Here is a 25,925-nt window from a genome sequence, read left to right as displayed (position 1 = left end):
CAAGGATTCTCTCTGGGGAAAGTGGTGACCTATTGTCACCCCAGATTCATCTATAATGCTTTATCTTGTTCTTGTGTGTTTGTGTTCTACAAGCAATTTACCAAGCTTCTGATCCCCCAGCTCTGTCTTAATGGCTACATTTTGTGCATTTCCTCAGTTGAGCAAACTTCCTCATTTAGACTCTTCTTTTTGGATTTGCATTAGATCTTCTTAATGTAATGTCTTTGAAAGTGTCTGGAATCTGTTATCACCTGGTCCTGGCTGTCAGACTGAGAGACCAAGGCAATGAGAATGCCAAACCTGGATGGTGAGTGTGTTCCTGAGAGTGTAAATGCCCTCACAAAAGTGGGTAATGTTTTTGTATAACTTAACTGTATCACCCCTGTAGGGTCCAGGGCTCCCTGTTACTTCAGACACCTGATCTCATAACAAAGTTAGGTTATTATATCCATTTGGATGCTCACAGAGGTTAAGCAGCTATCCAAAAACCCCATAGCTAGCAAGGGTATGAGCCCCAAATTTCTCCCGTGCTCATCCCTTTCCATTCTAATACGCACAGGGATGTATTTTAAATCTTTTTTTTTTAAGATTTTATTTATTTATTCATGATAGTCACACAGAGAGAGACAGAGAGGCAGAGACACAGGCAGAGAGAGAAGCAGGCTCCATGCAGGGGGCCCGACGTGGGATTCGATCCCGGGTCTCCAGGATCGCGCCCCGGGCCAAAGGCAGGCGCCAAACCGCTGCGCCACCCAGGGATCCCAGGGATGTATTTTAAAAAGGCAGTCAAGGTGATGTAAGGGCATCCAATCCAGCAGGCAAAGACTGAATCAGGAGAATGTGGTGCCAAGAAATGCCTGGGGCTCTGAGAAATGTCAGAAGTCCTCGCAGTAGAGTGGATGGAAGGGCATGGATGACCCTTGAAGATCCAGGCAGAGAGGAATCCTGGTTAACGTAAGTTGCTCTCTCACAAGGCTGAGTTTACAACAGAAATTAATGAACAAGTTGACTAAGGTTTAAGGCAACTTACCTTGAACGTGCATAATGTACCAGGAATAAGACACAGCTGACTAAAAAGGTGTGCAACCAGAATTTCTCCAGGCTTCCTTATTAGATTGCATCAGAAAAGATACTAATTGTGTAATATTCAAATCCCGCTGGTTAATTGTTCCCAGTTTCTGAACCAAGACCTGAAGTCCCTGCTAAGTTTCCTCCTCACCAGCCTTCTGGGAGCCATCGGAGAATGTGTTCAAAGATAAGTGTGCTCACCCGGGACCTGCGGCCTTTCTGGCATGCACCTGCCAAGTCCTCTCAGGGGATTCTCTGTGGTCTCCTGGCTGGCACAGACTCAGCGGGCCTCCCTGTCGGGCACCATCACTGAGTCCTACAGATTGACCTCAAAGTGGGCACAGAGATCTACAAGTGCCCTCAGCGAGCTCCAAATCCCACTTCAACCGAGGCAGTCCTCTTTTATCCAGTTCATAAGGGGTCTCTTTCTGTGTTGACTTCACTAAAGAATTTGAACTTCTAACAGGTGTTTGAAGACCATTTCCCCAGAGCCTCCCTGGTGCCAGGACTCTGCTGCATTCCGGGGAAAAGTGGGCAAGTGCTCATTTTCCTGCTCAGCGTAGAACTTTGTTACGTGGGGAACAAAGTCCTGCTGTTCAGACCCTAAATGCCACAAAATTGCTTATTAAAATAATTTCTGCCATTTGGGCTTTCAGTGCCTTTCTCCAGAGATGTCAGACCCGATCTGTGGGGCAGGCTGGGAATAAACAGGCTGCTTGTCTCTGTCAGAGTCCTCAGTTGTTACTAATTGAAATGTTCTGTGAGCAGAAAAGGAATTTATTGAAGAATATAAGATTTCCCAGAAGGCCAGCAACCAAGCTGGGAGGCCCGGGACAGGACCAATGCCCAGAATCACCCTGAAGAACCGCTTTGGTAGAAGGAGCACTGTTGCTCCTGCCAGGCACACACACGTTGCTGGTGCTGGGTCTTGGCTGGTGCACGACCTTGGCCACCCCTCCTTCTGGAAACTGATTTACCTGCAGCCATTCTCACCCGAATGGACCCCAGATGGCACTTGTTTCTCTGCCAACACCTGCTTCTGGGTCACAACCTTGCTCAGGTGTGTGTGGTTGTCAGGGCCTGTGTTCCAGTGTGTTCTAGCTGCAGGGGAGGTGGGCGGTTCTCCAACTGGGGGAAGCATGTCCAGTTGCACTGAAAAGCTCAAAAACAGTGGGCCTCAGTGGAGCTCCCAGCGAACAGCCAGCAGCCAGCCTCCACCTGCTGGCTGTGTGAGTGGGCCATTTGGAGACACTTGATGGGATGAGCACTGGGTGTTATGCTATATGTTGGCAAATTGAACTCCAATTAAAAAAAAAAAAAAAGGAAGTGTGTTTGCACAGGACTTCCTGGATCCTTCTCATTACCAGGCTGGCCCCAGTGACTGCTTTTATCTCTACTGAGATCTTTATTAGCCAGAACAGACAGCAGGCTATCCATGACCCTGAGCTCAGCCTCTGCCTTGCGTGGCTCAGAGAAGGCTTCTCCCTGGGTTTTTCTAGCCAGATGGTCCAGTTACCTTGCTAACTAAGGTGCATCTGGCACTTGGCGCTTCCACTTCTGTTCTTTTTCCTCTGCTGCCCTCTAGGGGACCCATTTAGGTCCTTCACGTGCCAGGCAAAAAATCTCCCTGACTGGTGGGAACTATTCCAGACATCTCACATACACCTTCTCCTCTATTCCTGACGACTTTCTGAGGTGGGTGCTACTTTCAGTCTCCTACGAAAGCAGAAACATAAGAATCCAGTAACTGGGCCCAACCCTGGCGTTTGAACCAACGCCGTCTTGTCCTGCAGTCTATGCACCGCCCTGGTCCCTTTCTCTCCTGGCGTGGCAAAGTAGATCCGTCCAGGCATCTACGTGACACTTGTTTATCCCCATAAACTTTGCTTTGCAAGGTGGGTGTTTACCTCTGTTTTGGATTATGGCACAAGAGGCCTTACTGGTTTCCCTGTTGTCTTTTCCCCACCTAATAATCTATTCTCCAGACAGAAGCCTGGAGGATCTTTTAAAAAATGATGTTACTCTTTAACTCATACATTCATTTCCTTTTACCTCCTTTCTATACAGGAAAAATAGAAGCATCTGTCTTACCAAAGGGGCAGATTAGCCAACCAAGCAAATGGGGTTCAAATCTGCTAACACCCTGAAAACCACAATCTAAAATGGAATCTATTGATGTGTGGTTATAACACTTAATGCACATGGTTTATTTCTGAGTAATTTTAGCATCTATCTTGTTCACCATCACACTTATCCTACAAGGAAGAGAGCACACCTCCTCTCTTTTATGAGACAATGTTAGCAGGGCTCTGGCTTAGACAGAGCGGCATGATCCGTGTGGTACAGAGTTGGCCCTGTTACTTAGAATAGACCTGTGACTCCTGACACCTAAAGGGTTTTCAAAACTTGAATGAGGTGTGTACAGGAGAGCCCTTTAAGTATGATCTGAGATAGCAGGTTACTATGTAAAAACAGATAAAGCTGCTCAAGTGGAACGGGGGAGGGGGGCAGTAAACTGTAGGGGGTATGTGTTTGGGCCATTTGCAAAGACTTTGGAAGCATAACAGAAACTTCTTGAGCTGAGCTTCAGAAACTCCTGGAAAGCATGTACAGTAAAGAGCCATTATCAGCAATAGGGGTGGAGATCCAGAAGTTGCCAACCCCAAACCCATAGTCAATATTTGTACTCTTTCCAGCGTCTCAGTTCCTTTCTCTCTCTCTCCAGGCATCCTAGTTTTCCATGGCACCGGAACGAGAAAGAGAAACGTTGACATTCACACAGTCACCCTTCTGACCTCACTTCAGAGCTGTGGCACCTCCCGGCCAAGACTTCCAGCTTTGTTCCTCCCATTTTCCACTTCATGTTGAGCACGATGAGACTTGACTGAGACTTAAACTCCCTTGCCTGGTGGGTGGGAATGGGGAGAGGGGATGCAATAAGGAGGTGGCTTATCATGTTTGTGCTCTGGGGGAGGGGGGGTTCTGGGATCAGAGCTGCACACCTGCTGACTTGTCAGCTGATACGTGAAAAGTAAAGAGCCGTTACAAGAGGCAGCAAGATGGGGATCCCTGGGTGGCGCAGCGGTTTGGCGCCTGCCTTTGGCCCAGGGCGCGATCCTGGAGACCCAGGATCGAGTCCCACATCAGGCTCCCGGTGCATGGAGCCTGCTTCTCCCTCTGCCTGTGTCTCTGCCTCCCTCTCTCTCTCTGTGTGACTATCATAAATAAATAAAAATTAAAAAAAAGGGGGGCAGCAAGATACTCAGGGTTCTTAGACAAAAATACCATTTCTCAAGCCCCTGTCTTTCCAGTCCAGTTGCTGAGAGCAAAATCACCATTTTCAACTTCAGTGTGAATTTAGATCACCGGGGGAGATGATCCGTAGATGGAGATTCCCTTATGGTTAAGGAGATTTTCTTCTGCTTGTTTTCATTGTTTTAAGAAGCAAGTGTCTGATGCAAGCAACACTGGCCTATGAGTTTAGCAGGGAAATTGAAATTAAGTAGTATTAACATTATTTCCCATATTATTCTTTTAATGTGGGTCATTTGGATTCTTCCCAAATTTTGTTTGGCTTTGCTTTCTGAAGCAAACAAACAAACAAAACAAGAGACCTGCAGGGGAAAAAAAAAATTGCTATGGTCACATTGGCCCTGAGGATTGAACGATTTCTAGATCCATCTAGCCTGACAGACATAGTAATTTATTCTTGTTCTGTTGTGCATTCACCTGCCATGCCACGTCTCCCTCTTCATTTTCAACTAGGAGCTTTAAAAACCTGTAGTTGTAAATCTTCTATCGTGTAGACCGATGCCATGGCTCATTCCTGCCTCTGCCTTCCATCATTGGAAGAAAAAAGTGATTATCTTTGTGACAATAGGATTACTCCCACCTCTGACATCCCTGCTCCGTGGTGACATCAGTAGGGAAATAACTTGAAAGGGGCAAAAATACACATGTTCTGATTAAAGGCATAGCAGGCATGTACTGAAAGTCTCAGAAAATTTGAAATGTTGAATCAGCTGAAGACAAGATCTTACGAATGTAGTATCATGAGGAATTTTCGAAAGTCTTAACAAAACAATTATTTTCAGTGTTTCACTACATTTATGAATCTGTAGCTCACCAATGGAAAATATGATGCTGTGAGAGGCAGCTATGAGCGCTACCTGGAGTAGAGTATTGGGTTATCTCAAAAGACACTTGTCCTGTACTCATAAATGTACTTCCCAGCTATTACACGTCACTGTTTTAGACCATAGGGCTTCTAGACACCGAGTGTGATTTAAAGGCAATCCTTCAAGGGGTCATTGAGGCTTAGGAAGTTCGAATGGTAAGACCAAACTGGGTAGCTTTATACAGAGCTCAGATTTAGTTGTCAACATTAATAGGCAGATCCTTTCATCAATGTCAGACAACCAGTGGATTGTAACACACCACGGTCCAAACTTTGAAAATTTTACTTTGTGCTCACTTAAGTTTTCTTCCACCCGGTCAAGCATGACATTGTTTTCCATTCTTGCTGTTCTTAGTCAAATGAAGGCTAAACCACTCAGTTTAGCATCAGATTTCCAGGCATGTTTATGAATCTGACCCACCCAGTTGGAAGAGGAGCTAGAAATGTTATCAGCATTCAGGTCAACATGCTCACTACAGGGACCAAAATTCAAGCTCTGTGGAAGGCACAAATAATTGAGACTCCAAACCCAAGGTGGGAGAAATTAAATTCCTACTTAGATCGTGGAGTTCTCAGACATGCATTAATTTGAAAAATATTTAGTATGTTCTTCGTGCCAGAGATTAGAAATGAGTAAGATTAATTTTGTTTTTTTTTTTTTTTTTTTTTTTTTTTTTTACCTGGTTTTTATTTTTTTTTTTTATTTTTTATTTATTTATTTATTTTTTTATTTTTTATTTTTTTATTGGTGTTCAATTTACTAACATACAGAATAACACCCAGTGCCCGTCACCCATTCACTCCCACCCCCCGCCCTCCTCCCCTTCTACCACCCCTAGTTCGTTTCCCAGAGTTAGCAGTCTTTACGTTCTGTCTCCCTTTCTGATATTTCCCACACATTTCTTCCCCCTTCCCTTCTTTTCCCTTTCACTATTATTTATATTCCCCAAATGAATGAGAACATATAATGTTTGTCCTTCTCCGACTGACTTACTTCACTCAGCATAATACCCTCCAGTTCCATCCACGTTGAAGCAAATGGTGGGTATTTGTCATTTCTAATAGCTGAGTAATATTCCATTGTATACATAAACCACATCTTCTTTATCCATTCATCTTTCGTTGGACACCGAGGCTCCTTCCACAGTTTGGCTATCGTGGCCATTGCTGCTAGAAACATCGGGGTGCAGGTGTCCCGGCGTTTCATTGCATTTGTATCTTTGGGGTAAATCCCCAACAGTGCAATTGCTGGGTCGTAGGGCAGGTATATTTTTAACTGTTTGAGGAACCTCCACACAGTTTTCCAGAGTGGCTGCACCAGTTCACATTCCCACCAACAGTGTAAGAGGGTTCCCTTTTCTCCGCATCCTCTCCAACATTTGTTGTTTCCTGCCTTGTTAATTTTCCCCATTCTCACTGGTGTGAGGTGGTATCTCATTGTGGTTTTGATTTGTATTTCCCTGATGGCAAGTGATGCAGAGCATTTTCTCATATGCATGTTGGCCATGTCTATGTCTTCCTCTGTGAGATTTCTGTTCATGTCTTTTGCCCATTTCATGATTGGATTGTTTGTTTCTTTGGTGTTGAGTTTAATAAGTTCTTTATAGATCTTGGAAACTAGCCCTTTATCTGATATGTCATTTGCAAATATCTTCTCCCATTCTGTAGGTTGTCTTTGAGTTTTGTTGACTGTATCCTTTGCTGTGCAAAAGCTTCTTATCTTGATGAAGTCCCAATAGTTCATTTTTGCTTTTGTTTCTTTTGCCTTCGTGGATGTATCTTGCAAGAAGTTACTATGGCCGAGTTCAAAAAGGGTGTTGCCTGTGTTCTTCTCTAGGATTTTGATGGAATCTTGTCTCACATTTAGATCTTTCATCCATTTTGAGTTTATCTTTGTGTATGGTGAAAGAGAGTGGTCTAGTTTCATTCTTCTGCATGTGGATGTCCAATTTTCCCAGCACCATTTATTGAAGAGACTGTCTTTCTTCCAATGGATAGTCTTTCCTCCTTTATCGAATATTAGTTGCCCATAAAGTTCAGGGTCCACTTCTGGATTCTCTATTCTGTTCCACTGATCTATGTGTCTGTTTTTGTGCCAGTACCACACTGTCTTGATGACCACAGCTTTGTAATACAACCTGAAATCTGGCATTGTGATGCCCCCAGATATGGTTTTCTTTTTTAAAATTCCCCTGGCTATTCGGGGTCTTTTCTGATTCCACACAAATCTTAAAATAATTTGTTCTAACTCTCTGAAGAAAGTCCATGGTATTTTGATAGGGATTGCATTAAACGTGTATATTGCCCTGGGTAACATTGACATTTTCACAATATTAATTCTGCCAATCCATGAGCATGGAATATTTTTCCATCTCTTTGTGTCTTCCTCAATTTCTTTCAGAAGTGTTCTATAGTTTTGAGGGTATAGATCCTTTACATCTTTGGTGAGGTTTATTCCTAGGTATCTTATGCTTTTGGGTGCAATTGTAAATGGGATTGACTCCTTAATTTCTCTTTCTTCAGTCTCATTGTTAGTGTATAGAAATGCCACTGACTTCTGGGCATTGATTTTGTATCCTGCCACGCTACCGAATTGCTGTATGAGTTCTAGCAATAAGATTAATTTTGAAGCTTTAGAACACTGACTTTATAACATCGATTGAAAAATCTACATCTTGTGTCCTCATGTACAACTTTTCTCTGAATGGGTAAATTTGTAGAAAGTTAGAATGAATGGCCCCAGAGTGGGAGAGCCAGATACCTCCCTCTTAAAGGCAGCCTTTGGTGGTTTCTTTTGGGAAACTATTTAAGCAGTTGATTTCTGTTCTCTCTGGGATCTATCTGCCTCTTTGCTGACTCTGGCTCAGTGGGCCAATCTTAATGTATCAATTCATACAATTGGAATAATAGCACCTACTTTGTAGAGTCATTGTGAGGATTAGAACTTGTCAGGTGTGATAAATGGAAATATGACCAGAATCCCAGATGCCCTTTGTCTTAAGTTGGGTTCTCTAGAAGCAGAGCCAGAGACAGATTCAAGCCAAGTGACTTACTGAGAGAGTGCTCTTTAGGAAAAACCTGAGAAAGGGAGGTGACACTGGTATAGTCAAATTGCTCATCAAGGATATAGTCACAGGTAAATTCTGTTGTTGACCTGAACAATGAGGGACTCTGAGGCATAAATGTACAGCAGAATTACCATGATTTGAGGCAGACTGGCTCTTCATATTCCATACAGTCAGACATTGGCTGAAGCGGAGCAGTGGAGGCAGGTGGTGGTTGTGTTAGTGGTAGGGTAACTTCCCAGGCATATGCAAGTATGGGAAATAAGAGGACTTCTATCAGCCGAGGGCCATGTACTTTTAACCTCTGCTCCTCAAATGGAAATTTCTTAGGACTTAGGTCCCTGAGGACCCCATTCAGTCCTTAGTACTTCCTCCTCTGGTATCCAAATAGAAGGTATCTTTGAGCCCGCCTTGGAGTATTCTGTGTGAAACAAACACTGTGCTTCAAGGTTCTTTCACGGTGCTAGGCAGACAGGGGATCTAGAGATGCCAACTTTTCTTTTATGCTCTTTTTGTCCCTAGAACTGTCTCTCATTTTAGATACTCACTGCTAAAGTATCCTCCTTCAAAGTCATGCCAGAGGTGAAAAAAAAAAAAAATAGAAGAGACTCTCATCAAGGCAATGGCACATGGTACATGTTAAATAAGTGTTGGGTACATTCCCTTCCTTCCCTTTAATTAGCCTTGTCTCACGATCATTTATGTGATTTGAACTTTTGTAAGGTACAGCAGAAGTTGTGTAGTTGGTCAGTTCTCATGGACATTATCAATCACCATAAAGACTAAGATCCAAATGGATTTGGAGTTATAACCATTTGGGGGGAATGTATTTGCAGAAAATAGCCAAATTTTATCTTTTTAAAACCTTTCTTTTATCTCTGATTCTTTAAAACACATGACACTATCACCCAGTTTGGTACTTAAGTATCTAAAAAATTTTCTTTTTTTTTTTAAAACAGTCTTAAGGGTAACTTTGTATTGTATCCATTGACCATCCAATGCCTTCTCCCTAGCCCTTAGTTAACTGTCAGAAGCAAAGAAAATGCTTAATTAATTAATACTTGTTATCTTGATCAAGTAGATTAGTGGGCAAATTAAGACATCCATAAGTCAACTGAAAATAATCCCTTAGAAAAGAAACCACATGAGGAATTCCTTCTAAAATTTTGTGCCAGAAATTTAGCAATAACTAGTAATATTTTATATGCTCACGTCTTTTTGCCTAATGATTATGCTTCTATGACTGTATCCTTAAAAATATGGAACCAATCCCTATGTCCATTAAAATAATTAAATCATCACAGTCAAAAGCCATTAAGCAAGAATGAGATAAATGTATGTACTGATGACAAAAGTCCAAGGTGCAAGTAAAAGAAACAGTTGCATATATATTTTTATGTATACATATATATGATATATATAGAAAATTTTTGTATTGAGCTGTGAGGTAGAGATTAAAAAATTAAACTTTGTTTTCTTTTAGCTGGGTCAGCAATCCAGCAGTCTATTTGTTAAATAGATGAAATTTTCCCAACTAAATTGAAAATACTAATTTTGCCATATATTGCCTTATATCTAAGTTAGCATAGATAACTGGATCTTTTTCTGGATGCTACTGGTTTGTCTTTTCAGTGATATCACCATAATCTGGTCACAGTACCTTTTTAGACTATCTTAATAGTTATGTAGCAAATGTCCCACCCTGTCTGGTTCAACTTATGGGTAATCTTCCTCACCTACTTTTGTATTAACTTACAACTTTTATCTGGTTTTTAAAAAGCTAAAAATATTTTAGTGGGATTGAAATTGCATTAAGATGAATTTGGAAAGAATTGATAACTTTATAAAAATGTCTTTCTGTTCATTGTCCCTCAGTATAATCTAACAGGTTTCTTATACTCCCACCCTATTTGGGGAAGAGGGGAATAGGCTATTTCTCCTTTTATTTTCTGACTAGTTAATGCTACTATAAAGAAAAGGTATTGATTTTCATTTATTTTACATCAAGTCACTTAAACTTGTATTCTGATTTTTTTTTTTAAGTGTTGATTCTTCTTCAGCTTTGTTGGAAAAATGTTTGTGGTTTCTTTTAACCCTGTCAGATACAGAAAGGATACAGTAAATGAAAAACCTTCCTACAATCAAGTTCAAATTAGTTTCACTCTTATTCTTTATTAATCACCATTCCTAAAGCACCTTTCCACCCTCTGAGGGAAGAAGAGAGGAAAGCAACATATAAGCACTGTGTGATCAGGTCCTCCTGCCCTCACTCTGTCTAGGACAGGGTGACCACCAAACTCCTGAACTGGAAACTCCCATGGTCAGTGGAGGAAAAATCCAGCAGCTGATACATGAGGACCCACAGTCTGCAAGTTCCCTGTGTATCCTATCAGGTGGATAGAAGCCAAGGAAGGTAGGTTCATTTCATTTTTATAGGACTGATTTGCCTGGTCAGATTAGGTACCCAGAGGCTAGCCTCAACCATCCCCATTCTCCTTTCTCCTGGGTTAAAAAATGAGGATTATAGTGGCCTGGTCCTGATGATGGTTCTACATTTTACAAAACAGCTTCACAAGATAATAGTTTCTAAATAGGTCTTGCAGAAAGAGAAATGTAAATTTATTCACTGTAGCTGGTTCAACAATTTTATGAACTAATTTTAAAAGAAGGGCCTTGACTTTCTTACATGTTTTATACAAGGTAGAAGGACAAGGGGGAAACTCAGTAAATGGTTTCTGGCTCGAGGAATGAATGAGCATGTGGAGATTTCTGTGACCCTTCATGACACTTCTCTCCCTCTAACCTCTGTGTTGAACTTCTTGGCCCTTTGTCCCATCAGCACATTGTAGTTCCCATCTATTGTTCTATTCATTCATCACACGGATTTCAGTGAGCTGTCAAGAATCACCCTCACGCCACACCTCTACGACTGCTACTAGCACCACCAACAAATAGTGTTGAGGTAGAGTGATTTTATAAGTATTTAAAACTATATTGAAATAAACTCAGATGCCTCCATCAACGTTGGGGTTTTTTTTTTGTTGTTGTTGTTGTTGTTTTAAGAAAAGAGAAATAGGTGATAAAATTTTTGCAGCACTTACACAAATGAGCCCTCTCTAGGCAAAGTTCCTAGTGATTCAGTCACACTGTTCACAGCATATATCTCTGCTGGATACACAAGTTTTAGTTATTTGTATGTTGTTTTCTAAAAGTAAATAAATAAATAAATTTTTAAAATTCTGGCTTTGACTCATAATGGCTCTATAGAAACACTTATTCTGTTATTAAACACTTGGAACAGATAGACTACTGGTATTTCTCTACTGTGCTGCCTCAGCATATGCAGGCAGATGAAATCACCCTTCCTTACTGAGAGACCTGTTGCTGTCCAGCAGACAGTGGGAATTCTGAATGTATAGGATTATGTTTTAGCAATTTGGATAAGATCTTTTTCTTAATTATTATAGACATGTGCTACTTTTTATTTTTTATTATAAATATAATACATTATTAAAGACATTTTTAAAAAATCAAGAAGATAAAAGTAGTGACAGTGCCCTTACCAAGCATCAGGATTCTCCACTGTACCATCTCTGCATCTGTGTTAAATATGATTAGTTACAAAAAATACTATTGAATAGTATCAGCAAAACAGTGATATCTGTGCTGTTTTATTTTGTTGCTATTATGAATGATGAATATAAGTTGTATACGTTTATTGATTAGTTATAATTAAATAATATAATTGTTTTCAATTTCCCTTTCACTTTTACTTAATTTTGCATTTATTTGTATCTCCCTCCCCCTTTTACTTCTGTGGAGTTTTTGGTCAAGTAATATAAGCTCCTGATACATTTACATTTATTTGTATCTCCCTCCTCCCTTTACTTCTGTGGAATTTTTGGTCAAGTAATATAAGCTCCTGATACAGTAAGATATTAATGTTTTAATATTTTTCAGCAGACGTTCCTATAATTTGATCCTAATCTCATGATTTTTCTGTTTCTGTATTGAAGTTTTATATTTTCATATAGTGTGATCTTTCATTTTTCCCCTTATGTCTTTAATCATTTCTAAACTTAGTAAATCCTTTTTTGCTTCCAGACATTTGATATTCATTTTACTTTTTTTCAACTAATTTCTGTTGATTTTTCATGTTTACTTAATTTATCTAAAATTTGTTGTAGGGATCCCTGGGTGGCGCAGCGGTTTAGCGCCTGCCTTTGGCCCAGGGCGCGATCCTGGAGACCTGGGATCGAATCCCACGTCGGGCTCCCAGTACATGGAGCCTGCTTCTCCCTCTGCCTATGTCTCTGCCTCTCTCTGTCTCTCTGTGTGACTATCATAAATAAATAAAAATTAAAAAAAAATAAAATTTGTTGTGGTGTGTGAGATGAAATGAGGTTCTAAACAGATTTTTTCTCTCAAATTGCTAACTGATCACTCAGACAGCACTATTGACTAAAGCTTCACTTGCTCATTGAATAATGGTGTCTCCTTTATCGAATACCATGGTGCTATATATAATAGGTTCTAGTTCTGAGCCATACATTCTGCTTACACTTAACCCAGTAATGCATATTTTTTCAGAGGCTATACTACATATTGTAATAGATTATATCTGACAAGATTAGTCCAATCTTAGTTTTTGTACTAGTTTTATTATCTCATTTCTATTACTTTCCAGATTTATTTTAGTATAATTTAGTTGTGTGTGTGTGCATGTATTATCGGAATTTTGACAGAAATTATTTAGAATATGCAGATTTATTTTGGAAGGGCTAGTGTCTTTATAATAGTCAAAGAATAAAAGTTTTAATCTTTCAGACTCAACAAATAACCATAATCCATGTTAGTACTTATCAGAGTATAATGAAAGATTTAGAAATGGAAAATGCAAGCAGGTTTATTACTATGGTAAGTAATTGGTTAGCACAACCACATGGACACTTTGGTCGGGCTCCATAGCAAGATCCTATTTTGTCATTATTAGTATTATCATCACTATCATGATTTCATAATAAGCATAAAATGAATACATCATTTTCAGCCACAGCCACAAGGTCTACAGGTTACAATTCATTACTGGTTAGGTGCTAGATACTGAGGGAACCAAAAGGTAGAAGACCTCTTCAAGGTGGCAGAAGGCTTACTGTGATCTTAAATACCTCCAGGCTTTGTCCCTTCTGTTGCTCTTTCTGTTTCTCCCTTTCATAAAATCTTTCCAATCCATCAAGATCCAGGTCATTAGGTAACTCTGTATAGGTCTTCTAAGACACTGGCAGTTAGTCACTTCCTTCTCTTTAACCTTAAGGTACTCGTTTATATTTCTCTGATCAGCTTGTCTCCTTGAGTTGTAGCTACTTGCATACTCTTCTGTCCTTCACTAAACCGAAGTCCTTGAGTTTAGGAACCTTTGCTTTTCATCATTATAAACGGAGTGCTAACTCTTGAGGATGGACTTCAATGTGTGTTTATTGAATGAGTATATAAATGAATAAAAAAAAAATATTTGTCGGAAAAATATTGAAATAAAGATTTCTCAGAAATTTTTGATAAGTTTCAAACATTCTGAAGCCATTTAATAGAGCTTGGTGAAACTCAAATATTAAAAACTGGTGTGTGTCTATGTATGTGTCTTGTAGGCAGAATTTCCTCCTAAGATTTCAATATGACATATGTGGGTTAGTTGGCTCATCACTTTTGTTTTCCAAATAATTCTTAGCTTTAGAAAACATCGCTATAAAGCACACAGCAGCCAATAGGTAAACTTTGTGAGCTGGACCGAAATGTCATCGCCAAGCTGGACTTCCCCAGGTGGAAGGCCCATGTGCTAAATAGAAACTGCAGTGTCTACCTGTGAAAAACATTTATGTGTCAGCAGAATTGACTTTATATGTGGATGGGGTTGGTAATTCTCTACAGGGTACTTATTTTCCTCCCAAAAAATCATCCCTGTCCACCCACCAAGGAGCCAGATACTCTTGTCATTGCATTGTCTTTTAAGAGTGTTAAATTAAATCATTATGTTGTAGAGCACTAAATTAGGCATGTGTTGGATTATATACATTTTTTAGCCACTTGGTACAAATGACCCCCCCCCCACCCTCAAACCTATTCCAGATTCTTTGTAAAAGAAACTGTTGCATATTCCATATTCACAACCTTACCCATGAACACAATCCTGGTTCCAACTTCTCCTCGACATGAGCTTGTTACCCACTGGTGCTTCAGGTCTTGAACTTGATTTCTGGTTCCAGTTACCTGGTTGTAGCCTTGGCTCTATTTTCTTAGTCTTTCTGGTTCTCTACTTCCTGAAAGGTTTAAATTATCTCTGGCCATTGTAGATAAATATCATATCCAATATCTTTAGGCCCTGGGAGCTTTTGTAGATGTAGATGGAGCCTCTTCTGGATTATTCTGGCACAAGTTGGAATTAAATCCTACAAGGGGTCTCTGATCATCAGTCAGAGGAACAATGACTGTAGGTAGGTGGTTTAAGGGAGACTAGTTCTTTGGAATAATGTTAAATATTGTGTATTTCTGGCATCATAAGCCAAGACCAAGCACCTCACATTAAAAAAATAACAATTTATTCTAGGGTCCTATCAGTAAGCATGACGTTTTGTTTTGATTAGCTCCATTGTACTTCAGTACACATCCAAGCAGCATTCCCCACATTTTTCTGAGAGCCCTCCCTGCCAAAATGTATTTTATCAAAAGACTTATTTGTAAGAGGCCTGTGTAGAGTATCTTATCAGAAATGGCATACTAAGAAAATGACTCTTATTGCAGTACTGATTATTCATATTGACTTGTTTATAATTTACAAAATACTTTGCTTTCCATATTATTATTTGGTCTCCCTGATTCTTACCTTATTTTATTAAAATATGTTCTCATCAAAATAGACTGTTAAAACACAGTCAATGATGGTGTATCACTCTTCTGCTCAAAACCCTGCGATGGCCTCTTCTCTCATTGGAATTGAAAATTCACCAGTGAATTTTCTTTGTGGAAAGGATTTTCATTCAACTTCTTTAACAGATTGCAGTTTAAAAGTAGATTTAATTTCTTAATAGATAGAGGAATATTCAAAATCTACCTCTTCCCTTCAGAATGAGCTAAAGTAGCTCATGCTATTCAGCACCTTTTTGCATTTTATTAAAGTTGTTGAGTGTATTGGCATAAAGTTATTAATAATCTTTCTTTCTTTCAAGCGTGTGGATGTGTAAGCAGGAGAGGGAAGAGAGAGAGGAAGAGAGGCAATTTTAAGCGGGCTTCACGGCCAGTGAGGAGCCCGATGCTGGACTCCATCTCACGACCCTGAGATCATGACCTGAGCTGAAAGCAAGAGTCAGACACTTAACTGCCTGAGCCACCCAGGCGCCCCTATTTTTCTCTTTATTAGTAGAATTTGTATTGTCACTTCTCTTATTCCTGATGTTGGTAGTTTGTATCTGTCCTCTTTTTATGATCTTTCTTATGAGGGGTTTATCAGTTTTATTGATTTTTCTCAAGAGCCATTTTTTTATTTAATTGATTTTTCTCTATTTTTCTGTTTTCTCTTTCATTATTTTTTGCTCTGATCTTTATCATTTACTTTCTTCTCCTTGTCTTGGGTTTTATTTGCTCTTTGTTTTCCAGTTTCTTAAGATAGAAGCTGAAATTGTTAATTTCAAAACTTTGTTCTTCTCTGATATACATATTTTAGTTCTCTAAACTTAACTGCATCTTACAAATTTTGGTATTTTGTATTTTCAGTTTCATTCCATTTAAAATACTTTCTAAATTCCATTTTGATTTCTTCTTTGATTTATGGGTTGTTTAGAAGTATTAGTTTTCAAATACTTAGGGATTATCCACAGATACTTTCTGTTATTTATCTTTATTTATTAAATTTATTTATTCCCATTATGGTCTAAGAGTATACTTTGTACAATTTGAATCCTTTTAAATTTACTGAGACTTATTTTTATGACCCAAAATATCAGAATATGGCCTTACACACTATAGACGTGCTTTTGCCTCAGGGCCTTTGTACTTGTAACCTCTCACGGAAATGTTCTTCCCCCAGATAGCCACATGGCTTGTTCCTTCAACCCCTCTGAGTCTGTTCACATCTCATCGTCTCCATGAGGCTTTGTCTGACTACGAAATACAAGATGTTCGTATGAACCAGATACTCTTCACCATCTTTTGTTGATTTAGTTCTCTCAATTGTACTTAATATGTGTTTCTGTATTTAGTTAAACGTCTTTAATATAGCATGAGTTCCACGAAGGCTGGAATCATCACTAATGTATTCCTAGCACATGGGAGAGTGCCAAGAACATAGTAATCGCTTTATAAATATTAACTTAATTTGATTAAAAATATAAACCTGTAAGATAGGTAGGGCTGATTTTATTGCCACCATTTTATCAACATAGTAACCAACTAGTAAAATCAAGACTTTCTATGCACTCTGATTTATATAGTAATTCCTGACACTTGATTGCTTTGTAGCCATTTTGTGCCTGGTACCCTGCTGGAGACCAAGGATTCCAAAATAAACAGGCACAATTCTGGCCTTTGAAATTTGTTAAGAGCAGTTGAGAGTAACTAGAAGTGCACCTGAAAGGGCCTTATACACCATGCAGGATACTTGGATTTTACCCAGAGAGCAATAAGAAGTCACTGGAGGGCTTAAGAAAGGAAGTGGCATGACAAAAATTTCAAAGTAGAAAGATTTAAATTGCATAAATTATTATTGCTGAACTAATATTTGCTGAGTGTTCATTTTATGTCTAAGACTCTTCTCAGTGCTGGTGGTATAGCAGAGAAAAAGAATCCATCATGAAGCTAGTCTAGTAGAAAAGACTAACAATAAAAAAAATAAATAAAAATACAATATAGTTTCAGACTGTTGTAAATGCTTTGAAGAAAAGTAAAGGAGGGTAAGGGAGTCATTAGGATGGAGGTGGGTGTATTTTAAATAGGAAGGTCAGGGAAGATTTTATGAAGGAAGTCATATTTGAGCAGAGACATACATAAAATAAAAAGAGTTCTACAGAGTTTCAAGCAGAAGGACTAGCACCACTGTGGATGTTGGTTATGACACAGAATTGAGCTTTGCCTGGTTTGAGAAAATCAAGGAAGCCAAAATGACTGGAGTTAAGTGAATGACAAGGGCATGGTGATCTGCAATAAGGACAGAGAGGTTAGCAGGGGGTGATGATGGTGGGTCATAAACTGCAGTTGGGTTTTGTTCTAAATATAATGAGAAGCCATTTGGGTGTGTTGAAATCAGGGAGGTAATGATATCTAACTTACTTTTAAACCTACTTCTGGTGGATATATGGAAGACAGACTGTAGCAGAGCAAGAAAGGAAGCAATAAAACCAGTTAGAAGACTGTTGCAGTAAAGCAGGCATAAAATGATGGTTGAACCTGACAGTTTGTAGTGGAAGTGGTGGGATGTGGAATTGGTAGAGTTGCCATAACTTGCTAATGACCTGGGTGTAGGGTATGAGGGGAGGAGATATCCTACATGATTCTTTAGGTTTTGGCCGAAGCAACTGGTCAATGGTGGTGCCACTTCCTGAAATGGAAGGCACTGTGGAACGATCAGTCACGGGCTGAGTTGTATCTTTCCTCAACCCCACTTCTTGTGTTGAAACCCAAATCCCAATTTGACTGCGTTTGGAGACAGGGGCTTGAAGGAGGAAGTTAAGGTTAAATTAAGTCAAAAAAGTGGGGCTGGGATACCTGAGTGGCTCAGCGGTTAAACGCCTGCCTTCGGCTCAGGGCGTGATCCTGAAGTCCCAGGTTGGAGTCCCACATCAGGCTCCCTGTGTGGAGCCTGCTTCTCTCCCCGTGTGTGTCTCTCATGAATAAATAAGTAAAATCTTAAAAAAAAAAATAAAAATAAGGCTGTAATCCAACAGGTCTTGTGTCCTTATAAGGGGAGGAAGATGAAGGATGTATGTACATAGAGAAAAAGGTGTGTAAGACAACAGCAAGAAGGTGGTCACTTAAAAGCCAAGATGGATCTCAGGAGAAACCAACCATACTGGCACTTTGATCTTAGACTGCTAGTCTCCAGAACTGTGAGAAAACAAATTTCTGTTGTTTAAGCCTCCCGGCCTGTGGTATTTCACTGGGGCAGCAACGTTACTCTAGAAAACCTAGCAAACAATACAGAAATGAGGAAGATAGTGGGGGGGGGGAATCAAATTCTCTACTAGATATGTTGAGTTTGAAATGTCTATTAGACTTCCAAGCAGAGAAGCTGAAGAGGCAGGTGGATATATAAGCTCAGGGGAGAGATGGAAGCTGGAGATATAATGGAAAGGTATTAGCACAAACATATTTATTATAGGAAGAACACATTCCCCAATGTCTATGTTCCTATGAGGAGCCTCCATCAGTGTTACAGTCCTGACTTTTCACTGTTTTCGGAGTCCCTCTTCCCCAGGAGGAGGTTTGACATAACTGGTGAGTTTGGGAGAAAGAACCAAGTTTCACTAATTTTCTTGTATCTGTTTGGGATGTCTGCCTTCAGAGAATATAAATTTTCTAATCTTCCATGCTGTGAGTTTTTCAAGATGTAGTTTGCACTGGGAGAGGCCTGTGGTTATCCAAATGTTCCTACGACTGAGTGAGATAGCAAAATATTAGCAAGTCTAGTTACCCTGTGACTCAGGGCAAAAATAGTTCTACGGAGTTCCAGGCAGAAGGACAAGGACTACCATATGCAATGGTTGTAACACAGAATTGATCTTTCTTTCCTTTATGTTCTGCAATATAAAATATTTCAAAAACTAATAACAGAGGTGACATTTTGATCTTTCTTTGACTCTATATCTACCCTGAAATTGATTGTGAACTTGAAGGTTCACTAGATAAGGTCACCTATCTGATAGATACCAATAGAGAAAATCATAGGGCCAAACTTAGAAACTTGGGGCTTTCCAGAGTAAGATAGTGGGAGAGGAATCATTAAAGGAGATTAAGAAGTTAAGCTAGAAGAAACTAGGAGAGTCCTCTCACACTCTCTCCTCTTGCTTTCACTGGAAACCAAGTGAAGAAAATATTTTAAGAAGGAAGGGACAGTCCTCTGTTTCAAAAGCTGTTGGTTTGTTGATCTAAATGAGAGTTTATGAAATTGGTGGTATGATCATCTCCTGTCTTTCTGGTTAATTTTGTGAAAAGAAGAGAAAAGCTGTGACTCTAGCTGGCTTCACTGGAAACGATGTAAGCATAGCCTCCTCTATTCAATCACTTAGTTAAACAGCTCCCTCAAGAAGGGTGACCAGTTGTTCTGGTTTGCACACTAGGGAACGAACAGTTTCCTGAGATGTTGGATTTCCAGTGCTAAAATAGGAAAAGTCTGGGGCTAACTGGAATGAGTTGGTTACCCTGTCTTCAAGTAATACCTCCTGCAAACACACAGTTACACACATAATCATACCACTGTGGCTCATTATCTTGCACCTCTCAAGGTAGGCTACCCCTCTGAATGTATATTCTTAGTAGTGATGTAGACATGGATTGGTGGAAAAGAAAAAGGAAAAGGAAGAATGGCTCACCCATCCAATCACAGGTAAGGATGCGAGCAACAAGACTATTTGCATTTGTGTAAGATCAAGGCCATGGTCTCCTGGTGGAAGGTGATGATGGTAAGGAGATGGATAAGAAAGCATGATTCCATACAATGTGGTTTCTTCTCAAAAATGGGGGAGGTTTCTTTGGGCATGTAAGTAAATGGTAATCCTTATCAAAGTAGGGAATATGAAGAATATGGGGTCTGTGAGAGAAGAGTGATTTTTGTTTTGAACATGTAAGGCTTGGAGTGCCTGGGGGCCACTAGAAAGTGTAGTGCAGCACAGTGTAGATCTTAAGAGCATTGACTTGGGCCTTCCTACCTGGATTCAAATCTTAGCTCCTTACCTGTGATTAGCTCTGTGTGACTTTGAGGAGACTTAACCTACTGGCTCTCAGCTTTCTCATATATAAAATGAGCAGAATAATGATGGCTGTGCCTGGTAATGTGATGGTGAAGAACAGTTTCTGATACATAGTATACGATAGGTACTCTTCATAGACTGGAGGATCTGAATCTATGGGAATATGGATAATTTAAAAAAACTGAGCTGGCAATACAGAAACACGGACACTGGGAAATGAAATGCCCAAAAGAGTATATGAACAGGGCAGGTGGGAGATTGAAGTGTGTGTGTGTGTGTGTGTGTGTGTGTGTTGTGTGTAGGGGGAGTAATAGTGGGAGGGTAGTTAGACAATATACAAAACTTTAGTGGTGATTGTTTAAAAGATAGTATGCTGTATCATGGTAATATAAGAGGTATTTGTTTCTTGTCTCAATTTTCATTTCGAGTTTTTATCAATTAGCCGTTCCTTCATAGCAAACTTTGCCAAAACTTATTTTTTCTGCCCATAAATTGCTGTGTTCTAGAAGTTTGGGCAGGGCTCAGCTTGGTGACTCTTTTGCTGGCCTGCCTGGGGTCCCTGATCTGGCCACAGGCATCTAGCAGCACAAGAGAGGCTGGAAGGCCTCCTTCCCATGCCTTGAGGTTGGGTTTACCTGCCGGCTGGGATTGGTGTCTTCTCATGGAGGCTGGCCCAGGATTCCTTACGTGGTGCTCTTAGGGCAGCAAGGGCCTGAGAGCAAAAGCTGAAAGGCCTTTTAAAGCCTGAAGTCATCTGATGCCCCTTCTGTTTAAGTGAAGTTGCGGGGCTGGCATAGAGTCTAGGGGAGGGGAAATAGCCTCTGTGTCTTGATGGGAGTAGTGACAAGATTACATCACAAAGGGGCAGGTGCATAAGAATTGGAAGAATTGTTGTAGCCATCTTTGAAGACTGTCAATGATCTGGTGTGACATTTTTCATGTCATTACCGAAGGCCTACTGGAGAGGACATCAGATGCATAACAATCTTCCTACCCCCAGTCATGCCCAGAATAAGCCTTGCATGTGATACAGTATGTGATGGGTATGGGAAGGGTAAGAATGAGTTAAAGGTCCAGTTTGTACCAGGTTTGTAGTCTGATGTGATATTACCTACTGTGACACTCTCCTTTCATGACAATATGGGTAGCTGGCCAAGTGGACAGCAAGTGATCATAGGAATAGAACTAAAGAAGAGAGCATTCTGAGAGCTGGAGAGAAGCCAATATAATATATCTTCAATATTGGAGAAATCAAAGTGGAAACCAACGAGTAGACCCCATAGAAACACAAAGTCTAAAAGAACCAGCATAGAATGGAGACAGTACCAATAGCACTCACAGCTCAGCCCTACTTTCCAGCGGGGTTTACTGTGTGGGCTAATAGGGCCCAAAGGCAGACGAGTACTTACTGCAGTGGTTGACGGGGGCACTTGGTACCAAAGAACAAAGCCAGACTGCTGCTGTTCTCTGCTCTGGAATCTTCTGGGGTCATTGAAGTCATTACTCCTCCCTCTTCTCAATGGCCAATCACAGCTATCAGCTAACTAGAAAGTAAGAGAAGAGGTCACTGTTTCAGTAAGGAATGGATATGTTTTCTTTTGGGATGCTGCTTTTTTGCCCACTAACACTGTCTCTAATTGATTCACATTTATCTTTAGATCCCAGTAAGTGGCAGCACATGAGGATAGAGGCATCGCCGTGGAGGCAGAGCTCTGAGGAATCACGTTGCCTTTAGTTTTGATGTCAAAGATGACCCTGTATCAGAATGGGCCACAAAATCCTGCATAGAAAGATCGTTTCCCACATTTAAAAAAAGCCAGCCCTTACTTGATCCTCCCGTCTTATCTGTAGTTCCTAGCTAGGACCTCTGATTTTCATTTTTTTTCCTGTTTTCCTTTTTGAATTTAAATTTAAAAAAGTATTGTAGGGTATGTTGAAGCACAGTTCCGGTGTCTGACTGCCTGGGATCATACATTTACTGGCTATGGGAGTGTGATAAAGATAATTAACCTTCTCATGGCTCAGGTTTTTCAGGTGTAAATTGGGGGCAGTGACAGTATCTACTTCAGGTACTTGTTGTGATGATTAAGTGAGTTAATACATGAACAGCTCCAGCAACAATGCTGAGCACATGGTTAGCGTTCAACAGGTCTTAGCTATTGTTGCGAATATTGTTCTCTTGTTTGTTTTTACATTCCATGCAAGCCATGATGATAAAATTACAGAAAGCTACCCAAATACTCCCATATTAAAAATGTTTGCAGTTAAATTGATAAAATAAAGTATGCATACATAAAATATTTAAAGAAGGGTTAAAAGGCCATGTTTGAGAAAAAACATTTAGACTAATTACCCACACAAGTAGTGAGGATGATGAATTTGGGGAAAGACATTTAATAGGGAGCCTATCGCTTAAAAAGGGGAGGACCTTGAAGAAATAGTATTTAAGTTTGGGATTTTGTGGGAGGACGATTGGCCAGTGTGGACAACCGCATTCGACGGCCCAGCACCCATCCCCGCATGCCCTTTTCTACTACTCTCACTCTCACTTGACTCTTCTGAAACATTCTTTCAGTCTACTTTTTTTGGGTGTGTGGGTCAAAAGTTCAAGAACCTGTCGCTCTGACATAGTACCAGGTTGCTCATGTCGAGTTGCAGTTTTCATCGTGATTTCAGAAGTCGAGTTTTCCACAGCACTCTATCAGCTTCTCTTCAAGGCATATGAAAGCTGATTTCAAAGAAAACAACATTGGCCCTACTTGGTGAAAAATAAAGCACTTCTTGAGCTTTGAACATTTTGTTTACTACTTTGCTTACTTCACATGCTCTGTCCAGGTTCCGTTCTCCGGTGGAAATATGTGCGTAATTCTACAATGGCATGTCTTCGCACATCTGCAATTTTATGTGGTAGTTTCTAACAACTACAATTTTTTTGGTTTGATCTTCCTTAGTGGCTGTAATGGCGTATTTCTATTTTCAGTCCAGTGGCAAATAACTTTTGGCCCTTCCCTTTTAAAGATTTTAATATATTGATGTATTTTGGTGTGTATCTTGATTATGTTGGTGAAAAAGAAAACCAAATGTTCCCCTATACTCTCTCCCTCAAAATTGGTCTCCCTGAATACCTAGGCTCTTCACTTTAATCCACACACAGAACAGCACACAAATTGTCTCGCACTAAAGCACAGGTCCAAGGATGTCCTTTCCTTTTAAATGTGACATTCAAGGCCTGCAGAGCTTCTTCTTAGACAGCTTCCCACACCTCCTTCAGTCTTGCTGTTGTTCAGAGCCCGCTCCCCTTTCACTAACCCTGTGTGAAGGGAGTTCTCACGCCTCGGTGCCTTTGATCATGCAAATTCCTCTCTTGACATTGGCCTTTCCTCTTCTCTTTCTGGAAATGTTCTGATCATGCTTCAAGGACTTTTCTCAGTGCTCTCCCCCCGCCCAGCCAAGTAATTGGTCTCCTCTGGGCTCATCAAACTTTTGACTTGTACCCCCTGCTGGTCGTTACCTATTGGTGGGCTTCTGTCAGTAAAAGCCACAGTTCATTTACACATAGTGAGACAGCCCCTGGCTTCAGGGGCTCACTGCCTTTTGAAGCAATTTGAGTTTGGGGAAACTCGAATTTTAAGCCTCCAATCTGTCCATTCCAGCCATTACACTTGGTGTCCATAGGCTCTCTAGATGCTGAATTTTATTAGAATTTACCTAAAATTCTGATAACACACTATGAACCAGTTGGAAATGAAAGGCACTTGACCTAGTATGGGTGACCCTTTGGTGTCTAGGGTTCTACTTACCTTGTCTTAGGCCTCACTGAGGTTGGCTCATAGGACCAACTTTTACAGATGAGGAAACTCAGATTCTGAGAGTCAGATGATGTGTGCCTGAGGCACATGAAGGCAGGTGAAGACAGTGGATATAGGCCTAGGTATCTGGAGCCAGACTCCATGGGCTTAGAGCTACACTGCCTGGGTTTGAATCTTTGGCTCTGCTGTTAACCAGCTTGTACTTGTTAACTAAACCTTTCTGTGCCTCAGTTTCCTTCACTGGAAAATATGATAGTAGTGTCTTCCTCGTGGGTTTTATTTTTCTTAAGATTAAGTCACTGTATATAAAGCACAGAACACTGTGTGTGATGTGGCAAACACATTCAAGTGTAAGTATTAGTCTTAGTATTAACCACTCTACCGAACACAAAACTAAAAAGTGAATGAGTCAGGATTTGGACACAGGTCTGTTTGGCTCCCAGAACTGGCGGCTCGTACATGTCAAACTGCCTCCTGCTTTGCCCATTTGCCTTGAGACTGCAAGGTAGAGTGAAACGCTCTTTCATCTTTTCCCTTAGGAATTCAAACCCTCCATCAAATTATTGTGGTTTGAAAGGCATGACTAGTACCTCCCCCAGGCTTTCTGGAGATAGAAGGCTTTAGCAACCTTAGCATGAGAGAAACCAGATTCTGAAATTGTTTTGGTTTAAAATGCACAACCAGTATGTCACACCTACTCTCTGGGGCATGAAGACTCCAGAAGCATTAACGTGAAAGAGCCCAAGCTGTGCTTCCCAACAAGAGCATGGCAAAAACCACAGATCCTACCCTGAAGGTTGTTCCAGGGTCGTTTGCTACTCTACTAACGTTGCTATCTGCCCACTGATGTGTGGACTGTCTACACCAGACCACCCGGGAAGAAAGGACTCAAAGGCCCCTGAGTGCGCCTGTTCTGGTGCATACAGTAGCAGCTTGCTCTACCTTCTTTTCCTCATTAAGGGGTGAAGGAAAGTTTTGTCAAGTTGTAGGAGTGTGTCTTCCTCCGCACTCCCCTTCCCCTTTCTTCTGTTCCACAGAAAGGCATGGGCCCCACATTGCTCAGGAAGAACAAAGCAGAGGTGAGAGGTAGATAAGAAAGGTGTTATGTTTGGCATGACTGGTTTAAGCTCAAGGCTGGGCCTAAATAGACACTTAGGGTGAATTTTTTATATCCTTTGGGTGTAACTTGCTGTGTCTGCATCCATATGATACCCTACAATTAAATAAGAGACTTGGTTTGTGAGATGCATTTCCTAAGACTATCCTGCTTTTTTTTTTTTTTTTTATCCTGCTTTTAATTTAGCTAAAATCATTTAAATCCAGCTAACTCATTCTGGGCTTCGAGCCATGACATCAGACTAATTTCTATGGATATTAATGTGTGTAAGCTAAGGCCAGCTACTTCCAGGATTCCTAAGTCTTATTCAGAAGACAAAGAAGTATAACTCTAATGTGTGTTAAGGCCTACAATTGTGCAAGCAGGAGAAATGGCCTAGATGATCAGCTGGGGTCAGGGGTGGTAGGAGGAGGAGTCAAGGGAAACTATCCATTAGGGAGGGATATAGGAAATCATCACATGGAAAAAGAGGTGAATCCATCAAGCAAAGGGCAGGGCAATACATACCTGATTTATTCAACCAATTTAAAAATGGTAGCTCCAAAGTGTTGCAAATGTTTTATAGGATAACCATTTTTATGGCACCTTTGAGGCAGGTTCTATTATTATTTTCATTTTATATGTGAAGAAATCAGCTTTCCCAGCAATATAGCTGGGGAGTGACAAGACTCGAACAAGACAAACCACCTCCAAAGAAAGATATGATTGTGAACCATTACACCTGACTGCCATTCTCTA

General features: G+C 40.4%; 2 long non-coding RNA genes across 2 annotated transcripts in view; one reads left to right on the top strand and one right to left on the bottom strand.

Moving 5' to 3' along the window:
* Nucleotides 1–734: 734 nt before the first annotated feature.
* Nucleotides 735–11,526, top strand: LOC119873585. Its single transcript, XR_005365376.1, has 3 exons — nucleotides 735–2,763; nucleotides 3,794–3,976; nucleotides 10,413–11,526. It is a non-coding gene; the product is annotated as an uncharacterized LOC119873585 (long non-coding RNA).
* Nucleotides 7,745–25,925, bottom strand: part of LOC111097825 — a 52,843-nt gene continuing 34,662 nt past the window's right edge. The window contains exons 7-10 of the long non-coding RNA XR_005365375.1: nucleotides 20,897–21,805; nucleotides 11,874–11,909; nucleotides 11,412–11,515; nucleotides 7,745–10,405 (exon numbers count right to left, since the gene is read on the bottom strand). This is a non-coding gene — a long non-coding RNA (uncharacterized LOC111097825). The remainder of the gene's footprint in view (nucleotides 10,406–11,411; nucleotides 11,516–11,873; nucleotides 11,910–20,896; nucleotides 21,806–25,925) is intronic.

Source organism: Canis lupus, chromosome 10 (genome assembly GCF_011100685.1).
Source record: "Canis lupus familiaris isolate Mischka breed German Shepherd chromosome 10, alternate assembly UU_Cfam_GSD_1.0, whole genome shotgun sequence".
Classification (NCBI taxonomy): Eukaryota; Metazoa; Chordata; class Mammalia; order Carnivora; family Canidae; genus Canis; species Canis lupus.
This window is presented reverse-complemented; position numbering and strand designations above follow the sequence as displayed.